Genomic DNA, 23,143 nt, shown 5'->3' on the forward strand with positions numbered 1-23,143 from the left:
GCATTTCTTATCACTATCACAACAATGAGGATAAGCCCGCTTTACTCACAGACGCCAACTACGACGGACAAGTCCGGAGCTGAAGGGCAACTGAGGCTTCGTCAAAGCGTTGAGAAGATCAGGATTTTCCCCTGGACACACGCATGCTATGGTCGGACGGCCTGAACGGTCTCACTATTACTAAAAGCGAAGCTGTTGTGCAGTTGCACTAGCGAAGTCGGCAATATCATGCCGAGGAATTGATGCCCTTTGCCAAGGCCCGAAGTGCTACTTCAGTGTTGAACCTAGAACATGCGCATTCCTCGCATGAGCTCTAGCCTGCGCTTTACTATCGGGCTCTGTCTAGGGTATGTTCCAATTCTAAGTCGGCAGGCCTTCGCGATAACCCCAAAAAGTCAGCGCTTCACGGAACGGTCTGTCCCGTGTCATTAATTGCAGGACGGCTGTTGACCGAAGGGCATGATCGCTTTTTGCAAGAGGTTTGTAGTCGCACGAAAGAAAATGTTGACGCAAGAAAAGGATAGGTGTCAATTTAAGTTGGCTAGCCTTCTCGCTTATGACCCGACAGTTTAATAGTAAAGAGATAACGTGAATCAGAAGTCGAAAATGAAGAAAAGTTCATTGGACAGCCATCCGCTAGATAGGATAATTCGGAGCGAAAATCCTTGGATATGTTGATACCGTGTGGGCATGGAAGCTGTGAGATAAGCCTATTTTAGAAATAGGCATAGATGAGTCAATGACTCGGATACGACGGCGCTTACGTAGAAGTTGTTAGGAGATGGGACAAATCAATAAAGGGCTGATATAGATAAAAATATTTGATCATTCCAACATTGCTTGTTAGATAAGTTTATAGCTGAGGAAGCTGGAATTCAAAAAAAAGGCTAAATTTAATTTCAAGCAAGGATCACCGAATTCTAAAATCCTGTATAAGGTTGCTTATATATATATATATATATATTGTTGAAAACGATATATTCATTGTGTTTTAAACTGTGTCACGTCTCATCCTTATGATACTATAAACGGTTCTCCACCAATTACCTATGTATTCCGGAAACACAATAATATTAGATACTCTTATTGAAACAAAACATATATGTTTTTTTTTCGCGTTGACCTTTCTTGTACACTGTGAGTGCGTACATGCTATATGCCCTAGTTACATCGCACGTTTAGCTGAAACCAGAAAATGTGTATGAAGGATCTGTAGGGGATTATATTCTTAAAATACAACGGCGTCGCTTTTATACCCGCGGCGATAGCAAATCGCTGAAATCTCGCTACTTCGAGGTCCCTTGTACAGGGCGGATACCCCTGTAAGAGCTTAAAAAGATTTCAGGCCAAAGCCGCTCTCGACAAGAACAGAATAACGGTAGTTTGTCGAGCGAGTGATGCACGACTCTTTGAATTGTTGATAGTGAATCACCGCATTAGCGCGCTGGTGCCTTGCGATTTTTCTCAGGTAAGCAAATAAAAGCATTGGCTGGGCCTTCGTGAAGTTTAGTGCTTTACAGGTAAAGGACCAGAAGAGCGTTTAGTCGAATAAGATTATCAAGCAAGTACCGTTTTGTATTATATGCATAAATTTACTTAGCTTTAAGTATATATCTCTATATAGATATATTTAGTCTGGATTTTTCCTTATATGCTGTTTATAAATTTGTATCTAACCAAGAACAGATATCTTTATTGTACGTTGCATGTATCATACCGGAGGGTCATGCTTATGTAACATAATTATTACCCGCCGCAATTAAATATTTAATTCTAATAATTTACAATTGTTTAATTCATAAATAATATTTTAGTAGTAAATGTGTATCGAGCGATCATAGACCCGAACTCGTTTAACGTTTGTTTCAACATGCTACATACAAGAATTCGAGCTGAATTCAGTCCCATAGTTCATAGAGTCCCAAAGATTCCAAAAATACAATGGTTCGGAATAGCTAATAAGTACAGAAGGTGCAAAATCTCCAAGATCAACCGTTAAAGCTTCTTCAGACAACATAACTGGCCATTGATATTCTCATGCTCATCAACATAGCTGTCAGTTTCTGTATGAAAAAAATGAAGGTTTATCGAAAATGGTTTTTTAAGCTACCTTCAAGCCCTATAAATCTAACTTCTACTTAGCACCTTCCGACTCTTCTCCTAGAAATTGGCCTCAGGTTTTTCAGAAGCCGCATAAAAACTGATCATGGCCGTCAACCCAACAAAAAAGAACTGTACTATATATATATAATATAGTAATATCTACAATATATAACTATAGGGAGGTTTGTCTCGTGTAACACACGTTGGATAATACCTAGTCTTTGCTCAAATCCAAAAAATTGCTTTTCGCCATTTTATTTAGTACCAGACACAGCAAGTATGGATATGCCCGTTACTGGCGCATGCAATTGTTTGGTGGAATTAATTGCTTGACTGCTTCATTCAGTATGTATGTATATATAGGCTAAAAGTTGGAGTAAAAGGGTCTACGAGACGCCGGTTAACCGGATCAGAGTGGGTCTGCGTCATTTGAATCATTCAAAGATTGCTGACTATAACGACGCCTATACTTTACGATCGATTGATACGTTTTCCTTTTTATGAAACGTTTTGCTAATATTAGATGAACCAATACTTATCTTATTGATTTGGTTGATGCATAGCCGCTAGCGTTGAAAAATACAACTTCGTTAGTAGTTGATGATTATCATTAATGGCTCTAGCATATATTCAGGTCCGATACGACAGTATAGTTATAACACGGTGATGTCGAGGCAATGTGGCTTGCCTTACCCTACCTTTTGTAGCTAGATCCGGTTTCGGCTAGCACATCTAGTTCAGTTAGATCTGATCGTACTATTTGGGAAGCAAGCTTTAAGGGGTTCGCGTAACTTCGATATGTACGTATCTTCCTAAGTTAACAAGAAAAAAACATGGTAAAAAAATTATGCAATTTTATTATCTATCAATTTAAAAGAAGCATCACTTCGCAGAACGAAATAGGACATGCCTCTAGACGGCAGGTCATTATTTCATGCTCGTGAAATTACCGTTTCGGCCTGGCTTGTTTCATAACGACCAGTTTTCGATAAGCCGTATGTGTTTTTTGATGCGATGTTTTTTTGGAATTGCGGCCAGTTTCAACGCCGATTTCCTTCATACGCTTACTTGCTCACTGTCCCGAAACTTTTTCCTCGCACCTCTACAAGCTGACGTTTGCAATTAAGCGACTGCTTTCAATGTCTGTTGGCTGATTATCTCAGCAGTAACACGAACAAAGCTATTAAGGCCTCTTAATGCTATCTTATTCTTGCCATTCCGACTATATATATATATATATATATATATATAAAGTCAAGGCGGCTTCTGATGCGATCAGATTTCTCAGTTAAGGTGGCTTGAAGCTGCCCATAGCTGTCATTAGATGTGAAGGGTTGTTCCACTATCTGCCCTTTTGCGGGGTACACAACGCCGTGTTCAGCAGGACAGTCTACGTCCTACGCACTTAGCTGGTTAGTCTCTGACCGCCCATTGTCTTACATTGGTGTCGACTCGAGTGAATAAGGCTCGAAGAGTAAAGAGGCCGCAGCTGCAGGAGAAGGTACATTTGCATATTGGCATCCAGTCGACCTTTTACATAGATTTTAAGTAGCGCCCATCCCTCAATGAGGAAAGTTAATGACGACATTATAAACAGCGAACGGGCTGCTCCGTCTGGTCGCATTGTGTTCCTTCCGTCTGCAGCGTTGAGCGGAAAAAAGGAGTTTTCTTTATCGTTTTGCAGCAGACGACGCTTGTTACTACGGCGTACATACCTCTAACTAATAACAATTAGTGCAAATGAAAGTGCCACCGTTGCTTTTCTGGCCGGTCTCTCATTAGTGGAGGTTAACGCAGCAAAAGGTTCGTACGTAAAGGACAATGATTCAAGCACCACGACCCCCAGAGTTTAGCGTTTCAGGAACTCCACCTTCTTCTTCGTCCTCTTCGAAGTGATCAAACAGCTCTGCTGAATATTTTAAAGGCCACATAAATTTTCGTCGCTTAATGAATACAACGTCGTCGTATTGCCTATAAGCAATTTACTAAACAGTTATTATTTAATTTCATTTTTTTAAGTCCATCGCTTCATACTTTTAAAATACGAAATATATATGTATATGTCGTTGGACAGAGGCCAAAAACATCGCGGCAAGCCGCTAGGGTTCTTATGCCCTACACGCGTCTAAACTGGTAGCTAGTCATATGTGTACATTTCCGCCTATAGCAATATACGTATTATATACCCTAGAATATGCAAGAGAACGTGAAACAGGCTTCTAGCTATTAGCTAAGCATCATTCAATAGTTCGAAATGTCCTCAACTGTATAGCGTTTTATTTTGACAATAAAAATAGGTCTGTGCTACATTTATACAGACAAGAGACACGGTTATTTACAGTGTTGCACATTATCGCTTAAATTCCCTTTCTTTGACTATCCATATACATTTAGCTTCAAATTGCGACACAGGTATATTTATCTATCTTTGCATGATATTATCGGAAGTTAACTATATTTTAACGAGCGACGGGGATAATTAAGGCTATTTTTGGCAGCGCTATCCCGCTGTTTTTAGCACAAAGGACGCACTTTGCTACTTAACTGAACAGACAGTTATATATTTTTGTATCGTGAATTATTGCGAAAAGATTGTTTAGAGAGTCGCGCAGTCCTTCGAAAAATTAGCTAAATATAAATAAGAGTACCTTTTTCCTTGCAGATACATTTTTTTAAGCGAATGAAAAAATGGTAGGTTTCTCAGATTTTAATCGATATCAATTACGGCGATTCCAAAAACTAAGGATGTTTTTACTCTTTAGAACAAATTTATTTAGATTGCTTTTGAAATAACTCCCTTTCGTAGTTTTAATATGAAGTCTATTTGTAGTTCTATCTCTTCCAATCTTTTGAAATTTGCGGGCTAATTAATCTCCCACTTCCTAAACGCCCTCTAGTTTACGCATACAATTGAGGTAACGAAAGACTTTCAGACGGCTTAGTTTAAGTTGTTTAAATTGAAGCTAGAGAAGCTCTCGATACGCGAAGCCTGTTTTTACCTCGATGCGGTACCGGCTGATTGGCCGAGATCGGAAAAACCCTGTATTTTTTCTTCATCTTGCCTCTTTCGCTCGGCCAAACAATTATTAAATGCTATATAGTATTTTTCAATTCATTTATTTAATACATTTTTGTACAGTAACAAACAACGACATAGAGAATAATGTAGAAATATTTATAGAAAAAAAAAGGATATAGGAACTACTAATTATCTAGTAAAATAAAAAAATTAAAAGAAAGTAGATAAAGGTATTGTTTCAGTGCTATATTTTTCATTGCACTTAACTCTAAATACCTTTATGATTTAGTTCAATTTTTTGCGTACATTTACTTATTTCTAGTAGAAATTGGCTCACTTCATTTCTAGTGGAAAGTTGTCATTTCAGATATGAAACAGTGGAACATTACAAAATCATAATAAATGCTTCAAGTTATCCATCCTATAATGGCTTACTTGCACAATGCTTCAGACGGCAAGAAATCGAGTGCGTCTACGTCCGATCTCAAACCTAAACTATCTCTCATGTCTGCAAGTCATCGTGGGTACAAGGACTACCCCCTCAACTACGAACAAGTCTCATAAACCCAGTGGTGATGCAACGAACGCTTAATACCCATTAGTTCAATGAGCAGAGCTAAATTACAATGAAATCGGTATCCAGCGTCCCGTTTATCTAATATAATCGACGAGTTACATCCGGGACCTGTGCAGGTTTCGTCAACTTCGACTAAACAAGTCACATATGTTGGGGGTATATCTGGGATGTTTACGTTGTTGTCTGGGTGGTTTAATGTAAGGTGTTAGCTACTAATAATAGAAGTTACCATTGTAACGTTCCAACACTCTCCATTTGGCAGAGCTGGTCCAGATCAGAACTTCGTAATCAAGTTAGATGCTGCCTCAGTTGCTTAAAACGGATGTAAACTCTGTAGTGCAACAATCGTCTACAAATGTAATTTTCATTCTTGTTAGGGAACGGTAATGAACAGTACTAGTATTCGTTGAAAGTTGAATCTCTATTTCAATTTCTATATAGAGATACTTCGTCGTATTGTGGACGATCTTTGCGTTCATCGTGTATTTAGATTGCGTAACATTATGCGTATAAGGAGCAGTGTTGACGACAAAAAACCCACGGTACGAATTTTGATACTACCGACAAATAGTGTCCGCCGGTCCCCTAGTAGTATTTGAATCATACTTCTTGTTGAACCATGTTTGTCTTTCCATTGCCCTTTTCATTCAACATTGTTTTCTAACGCTAACACAGATTTTTTTAGGTATCGTTTGATGCTTATCTCTTTCGAGCGGCTTTTCGGTACGGCATTAAACCAAGTTATAGGTTACTAAAAATCATAGAAAATTAACTGTTTATCCGTATGGAGCGGACCGTGAGTGCTACATCGAATAATGAGTACGTGCTCATGTAGATTCGCCGTCCGAAAAAGGACATCTACAAAAGCCAAGGCGAATAGGATGTCAGAGCAGCGGAAGGCCTTCAAGGATCTGTGCCAGGCTTTGCTAAGGCTGTGGGTTAAGACCACTGAGATTTTTGTCTTGCTCTTAATTTAGCACAATGGCACGTATGGCTGCATAAGGCGCCAAAACCGCATGTATAGACCGAGGCGTACAACGAGTTATTTAGACGGGTCATGTCTTCCGGTAAGAAACCTGAGGGCTGTCGGCTACAGGAACGAAGGTTCTCAAATTTGCAAGATCAGTAGGCCAAACACAGCGGGACACTGGGCCACTACAGGCATAATAACGAGATTCCTTTCGATGCCTATACTTGGACAAATACCGAAAAAACCTTGTCCTTATAAGATTATCACATACAATGCGAACGAAATGATAGAACAATGCACAGCAAGCAGGATGCGATGGCATGATTCGAATCGGGGGGAGACCTGAGACTAAGATCAGCCTTGAGATCTTGAGAGGGCTCGACAATTCACGCTAAATCGTATTAGACAAATATTGATATATGGAAACAACGGGCTGTGTACCATTTATGTGTACCGTACCAGGAAAGATCTAATAAACGCCCAAGCAAGATACCAGCAATATTAACCTATAATGATCCCCAGGATCGGGTTAAAGATTTCTTTTTTGCCGAACGGAACGATATCGATTGCGCACGTAGCAATTTCTTCCTCGTATGACTTTGATCTAAAGCTCTTAGGACATTATGTCTATCTATATTGTCTGAAAGCAGAGAAACTTAATAGGGGTATTTCAACTGGTCTTAGTTGTTAGATGATCATAACAGGCATACGTTGTTTCTTTTCAAGAATTAGAATGTCTTGACTAAACGTTATGACTTGTTCCAAATGAAAATTAATGTGGGGTCGGGCAATTCTAGATCATGATTACATGGCGCGGTATTGCTAGGTTTGCTGCGCTCGCACCAGACAATGATGGGATGGGCAGTGATTGGCCGACAATTCTCGACGTTTAAATTAACGCGCCATAGACGGCAGGTGAAGGGGTCTGTCCTTATGTAACGGTCTTCGATAACTAGTTACACCGTTTTTTTTTGTACAGTACAATGCAAAATTTAGGACATACCGTGGCGATGGAGTGAATGAGATGCATCTCGAAACGCACCACCGAAAAGTTTAATACAAATAAGACGGCGGGAATACAATGTCCACCCCCTTCATCCCTTCTCAATATCGAGCAGACTGAATAACGTGCATCGGGTTTCACGCGCTCTTCCTCTTTGAACCAAGTGCCATCTTCCGCTTAACCAAGACGACTTTTGCCGGTTCAACAACGAGACATGTTGACATATCTGCTTATGTCACATACAGCGCATGTCAACTTCTATTACTACAAAATAACTGATAAGGATGCTACGCATGAGTGGCTTTGGTCTCTAATCAATGAGACCTCACTATAGAACACTGATCGGACAATTCGTTTTCTGTCCTTCGGTGTTCGAGTCTCATTCGGGCAATCTCGTAATTTCCACCAACTATGGCTTGTATTACCGGTAGTAATAGAGCGAATTTTAACGCACGCCTTCTAATTTGTGCTTCTATGTAAATCTCCTGGTGTAAAAATATTGGATAACGGCTTTTTGGAATTTTATGATTCAGGTGATATACTTTATCATCGCTGATTTATAACTATGTATAGCGTGCACGAAGATAAACATCTCCTCAACCCCAACGACCTAATGCCTTCTAACAGGGTTCATTATGAGAAACCGCATCCACATGTTATATAACTATCGATTTATAAACCTTTACGTTAGACTTTTGTGTCCGAATTGTGACAACAAATTTATTTTATATCTCACTTTTCTTCCGTTTTTTTTTCGTATTTTTTCAAAGCTGTGATTGTTCGTTCAGATACACAGTCACTCGGAATTTTAGCGGGTGAGTTGTACTGAGACATGGGAAACAAAAAAAAATCCAGTGGCTTACGAATCTTGAAAATACGACGGCAGAGATAGCTCACCGTATCGATCTTGTATTCTGTAAACAATCTGCTACCATAAATATTATGCATCCGCCGAAAATAAAGAAAACTGAGTAGTTAGAGTCGAAAACTAGGTAGACGACGCCCTGCGAAAGCAAAGAACAAAAAGTTTAGAGTTGTGGTGGGAGCCGAGACCATCTCAGAGGTCACAGGAGCCAGTATTAAGGTTAAATAAAGATACCACACTTGTTCACCTCGGTCTAATTAATCAATAGAGCAAATGGGTGCCTTTCTTCGCTGTTACGTTACATTATAACTCATTCCGAGGTCGAATCGTGAGTTATAATGAAAAACAGTCTCCCTTACGATAACAGTAGATAGTTATACGACCCAATGGATACAAGTGAACCGGCAACAACCAAAAGCAAATGTACAGCTCAAAGGTTTACAAGACCTACTTTGGTGAACTTTATAAATTACAGTTCCCGGTTCATCGATTGCGTCCGAAACGTCGTTTCAACAACTGGAAAAGATAAGGAAAAACAGTTCGGATTAGGTCGCCAAGATTAGTAAATAGAAATCAATCGCTTCTATTACGTGACAACCTTCGACCTTACGTTGCAAAAACTCGAAAAAATCACGGTTGAAAGTTGCAGTTAGTTAGAAGCTCTCTCTGTCATTGATCATACATGCCCAACACCACACCCACAGATTATCGTTTTTTTTTACCGAAATGGCGACAACGGAAAATTATTCAAATCTCAACGTTAGGTCGAAATTACTTTCGTAGATTCTCGTACCCCATACTTCCAGACGTGCGAGATTATCATCTACATAACAAACTGTCATAAACACTAATGACATATACTTTATTTACTGAGGCTATGGAAAGATTTAAATAATTAAAATGTGTCAAGTTGAGCAACCTTATATATATATATATATGTACATATAGAGGTATATTTTTTCAACGAAATTATTGTAGTAAACATCTCGGTAAGGCAGTAGATAAAAAGTTCCTTTATATACTTTTAAATGGGCACCCGACATCCTATGCATACCGTAGAAGTGTCGTCGTCTTATTATGGCTCCCCGCCGAACGAATCTGAAGCAACAACTTCGAGGCATATCCTCAATTCCCACACTGCTACGTTTAAATAGAAACGTAATCTCTTAAATCGTTGTAGCTGAAGAAATAGTTAGACGAAGACACATTTATTGTGATGACACCGGCTAGCAAAGTTTTTTGGAGAAATCCGCCGAAGACCCTTGCCGACACGCCTCATGAAGATATGCAAAGGTAGAGAGAGCTTCGATGGCAGTCTAGGGAAAATCGCTGGCAGGTGAATGATAATGTTTGACTTACGCCTTTTTTTTTTTCTTTTATTTGCCTCGGCGTTGCTGGTCGTACCTTACCTAAGGCGTCTAACAGCTGCCCTATTCGACGCAATGGATCGAGAATGAGTCTAGGACAAGTACAAGCACGAAACTTGATTTTCATTTCATTACGAAAATCGTTCAAAGCAAACGTGTCTAAGGATGACTTTTACATTGAAAGAAAAAAGCTGTGCGAGGTCACTGCAGTAACGAAGATTAACTTCCTTCATTGACACAGGCTGTTTAGTATGCGTCATCTTTAGGGCTTGAATTACAGGTTCCCGGGTCCTTTTCAATCAGAGGCTACTGAACCACCGCATCGACTGCCCTCGCAAACCAGTAAGTGCCACAGTATCGTTTAAACGTTCAAACGAAATAAATTGGTTCTTGAAAGCAAGAAGAAAAACGTATGAAAAGCGTCTGGATGAAAATTTTGATTCAAGGGCGCCTGCTCACTGATTCCACAGCACGTGGAGACACACAGAGAGAGAGGCTTGTTCTGTTTTTTAATTCAGATCAAGTTACTTAATGCGCAGGCAGGCGGGTCTGAACCGCTCTTTTAGGCAAATCTCTATAGATAAATTATAAAGATATTACGTCACCAGTATCGACAACAAGTTGATAAATTTATTACTTTTGCACTGAAAATTACTAAAATTTAGTATTTGCTTGGAGAGAACTTAACAAAACCTCATACTTCTAGAGCAAAATAATCAATTGGAAGCGTCATAGTCGGGTGTCGCGCTAATCCCGTATGGGTTTCAAGATTTCAATTATGAACGAGAATAAAAATCCAATAACATCAAAATCCCCAATTTCATCTACTCTTGTGTATACAGTATTTAAACTTTTCTATATATTGCAAGATCAGTCACTTAATTTTTTAATCTAGCCCGTTGAGCTGCCAGTCCCCGGTCAGGGTAGTAAATTAGTTTTATCTCAGTGAATGCACGCGTAGCATATGATGACAGTCCACCTCAAATCGCTCTACGTGATAGCTCACAACACGACATAATTATGCGCCTTCATGTTTACGTATATAGGCAGCGTCCGTTACGTATCCCTTTTCATTTCCTTATTTCATTTGTTGAGAGAATGATACACATTATTTGAGAAAGGCCAGCCGCTTAACGCAATCCTAAATTACGCCAAAAGAATCAGACGTAAAGATCAACATATTTAGGACTCAAATAAACTGCAAGTAATCAGGAATACGCCTATTGAGCTTAATATTAATAGCAATAAACAAAAAGTAGATAAAAAAGCATGTGGCAAAAGTTGCAGGCGCTGTACGTAGCAGAAACGACAAAATAGCACCGTACGGAATCACCGCTAATATGCACGAAAACGTTCGGCGTCAACTGTCGACCTCTGTCATGTCGTGTCTCTACCGATGGGAACTACTTGCCTTGTGCCTGAAACTGAATGAAGATCGTCCTTGAACCGGGCAACAGTAAGCGCAAGATTGAAAGATATCGGTAATGAAGGTCGTCTCTTATGGATTACCTGAATTGACTTAAAGGTCCCCCGTTTCCAAAGTGTCGTTTCACAGTCGATAGGAAGAGATCGGGTATTAAGTTAGGAAGTCTAATTTAATCTCTCTTTATTTCTCTCTCCCTCTGAGGCTACTTTTGGCCACGCAGACCGTCAAGGTAAATGCGGCATAAGCAAACAGGCCACGAGTCACATTGAAGCACAGCTTGGGTTTTACACCGGACGCTTCAAAGGATGAAAAATTCAACCTACTTTAACAAAGCCCAAACAAATTATACTCGACAGCAACTCTTTCGGCTTGCCCTACACACATCTCTGTGACGCGACAGCCATCCGGTGATGTCAACAGGTAAAGAGGCAAAACGAATCATGGATATAAGAGTCAGCTTGAATGCCGATGATTGTCGTTCCATGAAACGAAACGATCAGATAATTGCTTTGAAACGGATACGGCCTATTAGAACGCTCCAGGGAAACAGCATGCTTCAAGCGGGTCGTGACAGCTAGCCTCTTTTCCCGAATCGAGCTTTCTTACAACCTTTCAGCTTCGTGCTGAAGTGTTGAAGTGCCGATATGCTACTTTACACTCTGTGCAACTCAAGTTGCCTTCATAACCAGTGCTTTTCGGATCGTTTCTATCGGCTTCATCGGCCTCTCCTGGGGCTACAGAAGCTTCGGATCACGGTGCTGTCGTTTGGGGAACGTCGGCGAATATCGTGTTGTCATCGCTTTCAACGATCTCTAGCAATGTTTTTAGCTCTCGGGGTAGCGGGGTAGCCGTAACAGTAGTAACTGTACCCGGAAACAGACCTAGTCTAAGCTTAGTCAACAGCCAAATAGACAATCATGCATCTGATAATGCCGCGCTACCCCGAAGACAAGACGGTAGAAGCAACGCATACAACTCGCCGCTGGAGAACGACTGCCCGTATGGTTGATGTTTTTATTTCACGATCTATTTAGCGGCAGGCTATCAGAAGCTGGGTGGTTAACAAACTCCATGGAAACGATAACACTGAAATATACAGGATGAATGAAGGTCAATGATATGACATTTGTCGTGAGTCCTGCTGGGTCATAAATTGGAAGATACTTCGGTGCAAGATGCTGTTTCTTCGAGTACTTTGTTCAATTTTGAGTGTGCGTGATCTTGACAGGTCTAATGGTCGAGCTCGTTGTGGCGCATAGCAAAAGCAGATTGGAATTTAAAATTTTCCCTATTATATGTTAAGTGTTGGGACAACTATAATTGGGAGACTCGATAATAATAATAAAAACAAAATGTTTGGGCCTTAGCGGTGTTTAATTGAACTCAAACTAAACGCCGTTGAATAAATCTGATTCCGCTGTTTGTTCTTTGAGAATAGAGCTTCTACATGCTATGAGACTTTGCATCTGCGGGTCGTGTACACTTCGACTGTGTACAAAATACAGTTTACGGTTGCTCATGAGCGTCTTTCCGGTCGTGCAATATCTACTCCTCTAGTCGAGATATTCAATATATGGGGAAATCACTAAATCTGTCCTTCTCAAGGATTACTCTAGCCACCCACCATTACCAGCCGTTCACAAGATCACCATTATCAATGTGATTTCCTACAGCGCTTCAAAGCTTGCCTCCAAAGCGGCTGTAGTGATCGTCTCGCTAGCCTCTGAGCATTCTGTTTCGAACGCATGCGTCGTGGCATATCACAGCTGCCTAAAAAGCGATGGTCAGATGGAGGTCAATGGATACAACATTAGAGCAAGCTGTAATAACGCTAAAAATTTGATAGGTATTTGTGATCCCCATCCCCTCTATAATGCTGCCTTTGAACTCGACAACATAAACCGCAGAATGAGATGGTCGGTAAGACTTCCATAAGTTTAAGCACAAGCCTTCCGTCTGGGTAGGCGGATCTCTTCTCAAACAGGATGGGAAGAAATCGCTGTTCTTCATCGAATCGAAGTAATAACAGTGTCAGGTCAATGGCAATCCAACGAAGAACATTAACGAAACCATCTCTTCACGGGTAGTCTACTACATATTCTCGTCATCATGACTAACGAACCACTGTCACGCCGTATAAATATACAGAATCATATAATGTTAAAGTGTGTTTTTATTTATAAGTAAAAATATTGGATCGGAGTGGCTGTCTTCACTATACGCGGGTGGCGTACACCACGACACACATATAACAACCTTTACTTACATTTATTAATGGATGATCCGCAGTGAAAACACACCGGACACTAGCCAACTACCCTTTCCGTTCTAAGGCGAGGATAGATTTTATTTTTTATAAAAGCGCATAACACATGCACATGTTCCATGCAACGAGCTAAATATTCCCTCTGCACGTACACTGCATTACTCGGCCCAGCCTAATTGTTCCCATCCGACACTGCCGTTAGATATTTCATTCAACAGTCAGCTCCAGATACGAAACGAAGCGTGTCTATGCCCGCATTCGAACCTAGACCACCACGTATGCCTAAAATAGGTAAATACATTATCCGGCCTCATCTGAGCGTATTGGGTAGCGGTACCGCAATAATATCGTGTATTTAAACGTTCAGCTGTTTCGACTCTTTGTTTGCATTAAACTTCCTCAATTTATATGTAGTTAACGAATTCTATAAACAAAAAACATCCCAAGAGCGAGAACCTACGGCCAATTCTCATCGCCAGCTGAGTGAGATATTATGCCTCGCTGCCGATTATCAGTCACGCCGATACTGACAGGCAATTAAGTATATAACACTGTCCATTGAAGAAAAAAAGGATACGACTGCAGATATACGAGGCATGTCGTATATATATATGCACGGCACTTTGCAATGCGGATAACACATTTTACGGACACAAATACTGCTCGCCTTTGAATGCGGTTTGTTTCTAAAAAGCTCCGCACTGCTTCTTACCTCTGGTACGCAACTACAACTAGTTTTGGGGGGTACGAAAGCGTAGCGAATTTATTTGAGTAGTTACCAACCTATCCAGTCACGTTTTTTGCTGTCTAGTTACCGGATATGAATGTGCTTTCTAGGCGATGAACACTCCCTGTGAACGATCAACGTCTAACATCCTAAAGGATGTCCTGACGTCGCGCCCTTCGGCAGCGCTTACTGCGGCTCACTGCCGTCCAAATGATTAACGGACCATCTCTCAAATGCATCCGACTTATGCGTGCAAGCCTATATATATAAAAGTTTAGACATATATACGAACGACTCTGCTTTGTGCCGCATGACATCGCGCACAAAGTCGTCTCAACGTCCGTGGATGAACCTCATCTCTGTACTCGTACATATCTCCTCACGAATTGGTAGAAAGATGCGCGTTACCCGCCTTCTTCCGGTTTAGAAGTTTATTCAAAGAAAATGTATTGACAGGTCTCCATTTATTTCACCGGCCGTGGGTACCGCCCAGAAATTCGCTTTGGAGTCTACCGAATTTACATTGTTTATTCTAATGTTGACAAAAAGAGCAAGAACCTGTCGGTTGCTGTCGTCATCGTTCATGGCGCTTATTTTATTCCCTCTGTTCTTGATCGTTTATGGGTATTTCTGCACGGGCGGCTAACTGGAGTCTCAATGGGAGTAGCGACGAAATTCGGCAATCCTACACATGTACGGCATGTACGGTTGGACTGGCGATCGTCGCATGTTTTTCACCGAATGTAGTCTTGAAGGACAATATGTCATAGATGTAACGTCAACAGGTAGAATTCTACGTCCGGAGTTGGAAACCGCGTAAGTAAGAGGGGCCTAGGTATTTGTTTGCCTCCAGGCTATTTGAAAACAGGAAACGAAGTCACGATTTCGTAAAAAACTATTTTGCTGTTGCAGTTTCCTTAAGATATGCAACTATATGTAGTGGCTATAGAGCTGTATACTTCCAAGAGAACTTCTATGCACTACCCTGCCACGTACTTGATTTTTAGGCTTAATTTCTCTTTATGGGAAGCTTTCGCTATATTGGAACTTTTGAAAAACTTATACAACGTATTGTTGCAAAACTTCAATTGATTTGTGGCTGATAATCAGTGTAGACGGTATTCAGTTCAGATTAAAAGCATCATACAGCATAACTGATTATACACATATGAATCCAATAGATTAATGTTTATCGTAGAGTTAAGAGCTTTTCATCACGTATTTAAAATGTCTCGATAATGTCGGCTTTATTGAATCGTATTGCCATACCTATAAGCCTAATATCCAGTACATAAAATTGAAAGCCGGCCAAACGACGCTTCTATGGAGTGTTTCATTTTTTTAAACGTCATCTTTTTAATGGCCAAAATGAATACAGATGGGGGGGTGGGGGGGGGGGGGTGAGATACGTTAAGTTACTCAGCTAAGTTGAAAGAAAGCGACATCGCTATCTGTACCAGATTTAGCCCAATTAAAGCTTCACAGCGGACTGAGAAGACCGAATGGCTAACTTAATTTTATCTGATTGCAATTTTTGTGACGCTCCACTTAGATAAATAGTAAACATTGTAGTCACCGTCTCTGTTTTCGTTGTTGGCCTGTTTTTCATCTGTCTGCTTTTGTTTCTAATCCCATGTATCGAACGTGGCAGATCGTACCGCATAGCAACATGACAGACAAAACGTTTCTTCCGCTTTTATCGGTGAGCTTACTCCAATTTAACCGTAAAAAAAGGAAGAGTCGTGACCGAAGGCAGTTCACGGACGAGGCTAGCTACATATCCTTTAGCGAACTACAATCGAACGAGTTAGACATGCGGATAGATAGGAGCAAATAGAAAAAGTTTTAATGAATCTATTGCAGTAGATGTAGGACGGCTCTCTGTTGTTGAATTTGTGTTGTTACATTGAACAATTTCACCGGCTGGCCGGTTTCGATAAGCATGAAGTGTACTAGGAAATAATTACCCCTTAGTCAAGTTCAGCTCTGCTCTGCGATTCTGCCTAGCCTTGGTCATGTATCTAAACTGTACAAACGGCCTAATGTAGCACATATAAGCTTAATTATTATACGATGAACGAACAAATTATTACATGTCATAGAGTACAGGTTAATATGTAACAAACGACCTCGGAGAGCAAACTCAAACGCTACACGCTACGAGATTGATGTTTTCGTTGCTATGCGATGTTACTTGCTTAATCTTGATCTCTACCGACTTCAAGGCGGATGTTGAACACGGAAAGTTAACTTTGGGCAAAAAGTAAGCGTTTATCTTATGATTCACGTAAATAAACAACTTACATCAATCGACGGTAGAGAACCGATAATCGTTTTCCTGTGTGCTTGTTGGTTTGTCTGTCTAAACAAACTGAAGTTCTCAAGTTATGATAAAAAAAAAAAAAATAGTCACTAAACTTGATGCATGTTTGTATCGTTGAGCCAACACCTATTTTTAAGTTGACCGCCTTCATTTCCACGTTAAATGCATCCCAAAGTAGTACCATCTAAATACAGCATATATATATATAAGTTTCTTACTACGCCGCTATAATTAGCGTCAGCAACTACCTATCGTAAGTAAATAAATGCGTATCGATTGGTACGTCTACGGCTCCTCGATGGCGCGGTTGCAACCTGGAATACGTGCGTTTTTGAGCGTACCTCTACGTTTTTCCCGGCTTCTTGGGTTCGTTCGCCTATACATGTATGTACTACAGATTCTAAACGCAGTAGCTCGCTTCCTAAACAAGCCCATCGTGGGTTATTCTTGCGTGGGTAAGACTTGCTATTCAGAAGTGCTAGACTGAAATGTTTCGTGTTGAACACTAAAAAATCAATAGTAATGATTAATATATTTTGGCACATGTCTTGTCCTGGTCAAAATCTAGAACGAAAATAATAATTATCCAGATTCAGGATGCGAACGTGGAGTGATCGAACGTAATTGCCATATGTTCTTGCGCAACTAAGAAAAAATCTAGTCCAATGCACTGGGAAAGAACGGTAGAAATTAAAAATCGTTGGGACAGCAAATAGTTTCCCTGTACTAGAACCTACATACGAGTCTCTGAGCTGAACCAGGCGCACTGGATTGAATTTGAAGTACTGCCGCTTCCGTCGTACTAATTTGCTGGCACATTTTGATATATATATATATATATATATATATATATATATATGTAATTATGCTTGCCGTTGAACTTATGTGGAGAATTGTAAGTTATTTATTTATATGTGATTTTTTTGTACGTTGGTAAGCCTTTATCATTTCGGGCTGGCCAGATGTTAGACTCGGACAAATGAATTGAGTATATCACTTGAAACTGACAGGTTCTTTTCTCTGCAAAGCGTACTCTTAGCTAGCTTAGGCAACGCTGACATTCCTTGGCTTGTTTTCTATTCGATATCCGCTGCGAATTTGTTAAAGCAATGATAGCAATAAACTTTTAAACAGAGAAAAAAATGTTCGTAGCTTTATTACCTGAATGTAAAAGGATAACTATCTCGCATACTGAACATGTATAATAAACGGGTATACTGCAATAAGAGGACGAGATAAAAAATGGTGTTACTCATTAAAAGGGTAACAAAATGATGTTAAATTGATGATAGAAACAAAATGATGACACCATGTTAGGTAAAGTCTCAGTCACAGCGGTTTAACTCTTCTTCACAGGCTACAGAGTTAGTGCAACGAGGCGGCTACAGCGGAATAGAGGACAAATAAAATGTCGGGTCCGGGTAGATAGTAATCGTTCGAAAATCTCCACCGGCATATAGTACAATTGGAAAAAAGTAACGACGCAGGATTGTATCCTAGCTCAGACAACCGTTTTGATTATTAGACCTCAACAATTGCCATCATCGTTGTCGATACTACTGTTAAGCTTCGAATAATGAAATTCGCCTAGTGACGTTTACTTGAGTTAGAACAGAGAAGATCCGACTGCGAGGGTATATTTTTTTTAATGCGAAAAGAGCGTTGCTTTGCTGTCTCTAGTATTGCTGGCGTACGCATGAAGTACCCACTCAGTTCCAAGGTACTTCTGCTTTCGAACCGATTACACGCACCGTCGACTCAAGTACCATGCTTCACAGGCAAAGGCGATGACTCAGGATCAACGCGACATTGATACGGTCAAACGTGCTGTCCTTACTCTCTTCTAGGCCGCCTACATTTCAGTTTGCGATGCAGGTTTCGTTCCATGCCGTTTGCTGTTTTCATCAGGTCCTCCCTGCCATCGAACCACAGTAAGTAGCCCGCTGCAACTCCGGCCGCCTCGACCTTTACAGCCTTTATGGACATGATTGGCGACGTTACAGGGCGCTGCCGTGCGGGATCGCGTGATATGGCTTCCAATGCACTCTTCGAAACTGATTTTCTTAAACATACAGGCCCTAGCCGAAGCCCAAATGACAAGACGCGCACTATGCCCGCTTCGTTCCTTTTTCAGTTCTCCCTCTTAAAAGCTTGCGTTGATTGTAGCGATTCGTCAGTTCATGAAGACACAAGCCGGATCCCTTCGTCAAAGGTAAGAAGCTAAAACCCCTCAGCAAAAAACTTCTTGGACTCTGTCAGTACGATTCTTTCCCACGTCACGGAAAAATGAGCAATCTAGATCAATTCAATGGCGGACGGAATCTCGCTAGCAAGAATGTCAGGACAGCGGGGAGACTCGAGGCTACTGGAGGAATTAGAGCCTCTGCCCCGCCCCGTGGATAAGCCTGACTTAAACAGCGTAGGATCGACGTGAGAAGACTTGTGTCGTCACGATTCGATGAGAGCGACGAACGCGCTGAAAAATGAATTGAAGCTATGGTAAGAACGGGCTCAATCCTACGGACGTCCAGGACTTAGGTTATCTGCTAGCGTTACGAGTCTAATCCAATACGCACCAAGTAGAGAGAAACTGACTAAGACGACAAAGAGCAAATGTTTGCCAATTAAAGTTTTCTAGCATATGTGAAGCAAATGAAATTTTTATGCGAAAATCATCATGGAGGATTACAACCTACGCGCCAGATACGAAAGAACTGATTAAATACGACAGGCGGCGTTGTGGTAGCTTATATAATATTAATGCAAGGAAAGGCAATATTCGTCACATAAAAAAAATAGAAACGGTACAAGTAACTAGGCGATCGCACTGAGGTGCAATAAATAACACGTTTGTCTATTAAACTTTATTATTATTTGAAGTAAACTAAGATTAAAACCTGTAGCAATGTTGTGCTGGAGAAAGTCGCCAGCCATCTAAAACTGTGGAACGTGGAACTTATTTTACTAACAGCGGAACAGAATTGCGGACTCGAATCATTTAAACCTCGCACGAATCCTAGCTTGGATTAGACCTAATAATTCCATTGCGGCTATCCTGTTCTGTATTATTGGTTTGCAGTTAACACGTGCATCGCACTGGACTTCAGTAATTAAGTTATTGTCTTGTGTCAGTATTTATGTCAGTCTGTGTTCTGTAAAATTCCGCTATCATACTTTTTCTTAAATGATCTATATCTGAATGAAGGACTTTGAAGTTAACCGGTCAACTCCAGTTCCTCTAAGACCTAGTTGTACTAATTCAATGGTCTTGTTACAGCTATCTGGTTAAAATGATTTTATTTTACTGAGTAGTCCGTTACCCAATTTTTTCTTCGCTCCACTTTAGAAATATTTAATCTTTTTTTTTTTTTATGTAAAAAAATCTGCATAAACATGAATGAAAAGTTATGCTTTTTTTTTTGAAAATTATAATTTATGCTTAGTTTATTAAACTTTGAATGCGGACAAATTTTTAATACGAATCACTAGGAAGCTGGTAACGATTACCGAACAAATTGTCCAAAGAAGTAGAGCATACTCTAGTTATCGTTATACTCTATAGAAAAGAGGAACTTTGATTCTTATAAAATCTTGTCTCGCCCACCAGAAATAGTCAACTGTTCCAGCCCGCGAAATTCAAATCACAGCGATCGCGGCGCATAGGCCATTTTCGATCTGCGAATCAATAGACACAGGTGGTTACTAAGATAATGATTAGTTTAGGTAATTTTTTACCAAATCCGATCAAAAGTGTTCTAAACTAGTCGAACTGCACAACGTAAATCTTAAACATGTAAATATTCAGTTTGTCTCCAACATAATTAAAATCCAGATGCTCTGCTTTGGGAAAACCCAGTAATTTAATTGAAACATATATGTTACACAAGCCTAAGAAATAGCGTTAGATCGTTTCGAGAACTGTAACAATTCAAAGATCGTTCGTCGTAATCCATAAACCGCCCAAGGGGCAATATATCGTCGTACACTTTTGCGAGACGTACTTTCGTTGACTTCAATTTATGGGCTTTTTTTTACAGCCGATATTGTCATGCAGAGCTCGTAAGCACGTCACTTCTAAGACAGCGCCAAATGAGTGGTAAATCACAGCGGAACCAAAAAAAGGACGTGACAATGGTCGATTATTGTCGAAATAATGAAACGTCAAGAAAAATAGCCGAGGAGTCGTCGATGCGTGACCGGCTATTGTTAACAATCGAAGAATAAGAGAGAAGCGTGCCTTCGGCCCTTACATCGAGACGAGCCTTAGCCTATCGGTGCAATATGTTGGTTGACGCGACACTGTCTCAGCGAATAATTTTATATTCGATAGAATGTTCGACAATAAATACACTATAATGTTGGATATGATAAAATAATGATAGACAAAGCGAAAGGTTTCAGGCTAACTCAAAAACACTAATTAAGGTTGGAATGATCTGTCACTTAAATTCGTTAAGCATGCTCATATTTGAAATCGGCCGCCAAGGACACCTAAGAAATACGTCATTTTGGCGGAACTGAAGATCAAGTTGAATATTGAAGGAACCGAGCTGGGAAATCCGTTGACTACGATTCATTGAATCTGTGGAAATCAATATTCTGCGAAGTTGGCAATGTCTTTTCTTGTCGAGGGCACCGTATTTTTTTACGTTTAAAGCTGCCAAGAGACTGCTGAGGCTGCTACACTCTTCATAGGGAAGTGCATTTTATCAACATAACAAAAAAGCTCTACAGAATCAGATTAGCTTGGTTAGGTATTCCGATTGTATCGTCTCTACAGAAACGAATTAAATAATTGTGATCTATTCCGTTATCAGATCTGGACTCATCGGGTATCCGTACTAACTGTCCAATTACTGCGTTACGTAATTCATATGTTGAAAGTTCTCTCAGGTGTGAGAAATATAAAGCGTATTATTTAGTTGATTAAACCAAACCGGCTTTTCCTCGACGGCCTTGTTCAGTGATTATTTGATTTCCTTAGGCCTGTGCTACAAATGTATAAGCGGCTGACCGGCGTTACTTTTCTCGCTAAAAAAGATTTTGTTTCAAGATCGAATATTTTTATAGCAGTAGGAAATGGGAACTTAGAGCTTTTTCTGTGACATTTATACGATTATTTTCATGATATTCAAGCTATCGATTTTTGTTTCTATATATTTGTATCTCTCGAAATATCTATTTGTTTCAACTGATTTTCAGATCAACTGATGCTGTGTCGGTAAGACGTGGCTTTTGACGTTCATCATCATCATCTTTGCTTTTTGTATCAAGCTCTCGTGGCAGCCATCTCTGTCACTCTTAAGAAACATCTAATAAATAAATAAATCGGAATAAATTTCCGAATTAGGAAGGCTGTTGAACTTCGCTGCAAATTTTAATAACGATAGAAAGCTTGTATATCCAGCTATAAGCGACCTTACAAAATGCTCTTTAGTCACTCACTTACGAATTACTTAAGGAATTGTGTCAGCCTAAAGTATTATCCTTGAGGCCAACTAGGACGTTAAAACTTCCCACTAAAAGTAATTTGTCTGACGCGTACATGAGATTTCTAAACGGTATCACCATGCTACCCTGTCATTTTTGCTAGATAGACTATGGTACCACCAGGCTGCGTCGACGGAGTCACATTGTTCAGTCCTACTAGGAAGATGATGCGCGTCAAAGAGTAGATACCAGGACAAAGGGCGAGTTTTCCACGAAAAAAAAAAGCTCCGCATAAACGTTGACGCTCTCTATTCACGTCGATTATATAAAATGTATACGTTTATTCAGAAGCTCTGAATAAACCGTGAATAAATGCGACTCTGAATAAGCCGTCGACGAAATTAAATTTCATTTGAAAATATCGGTAATAAAGATGAATCAGCAAATTACGTCTAACTAATTAACGATTCGTCGTCCTTTGTCAGCGATGCAAGGTTTGTTCCGACTAACAAGGAAGGATTCGGCATATTCGTTGGTACACTGAACAGTTATCCGAGAATACTATTACGCTGGCTCTGGTCAACCAATCTGGGCATCTGGAACTCACTGCCTGAACAGCAAGTATCCATATTCGTATTGTTAGACCAACTACGTGAATTAGAATTGAAGGTACAACGTCTGATTTTTGCCTCAGATTGTATTAAAATTCTCCTATTGTTTTTGATCGAATGTTCACCAAACGAAGGAAAACTATGCCACACTGGGGGCCTTCTAAATAACTTCTACTGGGGATTCAAAATGCATCGTTGCCTCTAAGAAATAGTCTACTCGTGCCTGAATTGACACTTCGATATGAAAGCAGGAAGCAGCCTCTTGGAAAGAATTCATTGAGGCTGTGGGCAAGCCATGCGACCGGACGGAATCATTGGCTCGGGAAACACAAGGGAAAACACAAGTTCGTAACATTCTAACAAGCCTAATATTTGTGTAGCAATAGAGCGCATAGATAGAGAAATATCAAATTCGTTCAAGTTATTTGGCACGAATCTCTAACTAATTTCAAGGAT

The 23,143-nt window shown here is 40.2% G+C and overlaps 1 protein-coding gene and 1 long non-coding RNA gene across 12 annotated transcripts in view; one reads left to right on the forward strand and one right to left on the reverse strand.

Annotated features, from left to right (window-relative positions):
• LOC111243040 (uncharacterized) overlaps positions 1 to 23,143 on the reverse strand; it is a 277,350-nt gene that overhangs the window by 198,449 nt on the left and 55,758 nt on the right. The window lies entirely within an intron of this gene.
• The window catches only part of LOC111242841 (uncharacterized), a 163,776-nt gene that overhangs the window by 79,065 nt on the left and 61,568 nt on the right, over positions 1 to 23,143 (forward strand). The window contains exon 5 of one of the 8 annotated variants that reach the window (XR_015319314.1): positions 21,849 to 22,536. The exons of 2 other annotated variants lie outside the window; for them this stretch is intronic. This is a non-coding gene — a long non-coding RNA (uncharacterized LOC111242841). Of the gene's footprint in view, positions 1,090 to 14,433; positions 17,934 to 20,683; positions 21,034 to 21,848; positions 22,537 to 23,143 lie in introns of those variants that run through there. 5 more of the 8 variants (XR_015319311.1, XR_015319309.1, XR_015319304.1 and 2 more) reach the window with 5 other exon arrangements.

This window comes from Varroa destructor, unplaced genomic scaffold, assembly GCF_002443255.2.
Source record: "Varroa destructor unplaced genomic scaffold, Vdes_3.0 BEIS01000001.1, whole genome shotgun sequence".
In the NCBI taxonomy this organism is placed as follows: Eukaryota; Metazoa; Arthropoda; class Arachnida; order Mesostigmata; family Varroidae; genus Varroa; species Varroa destructor.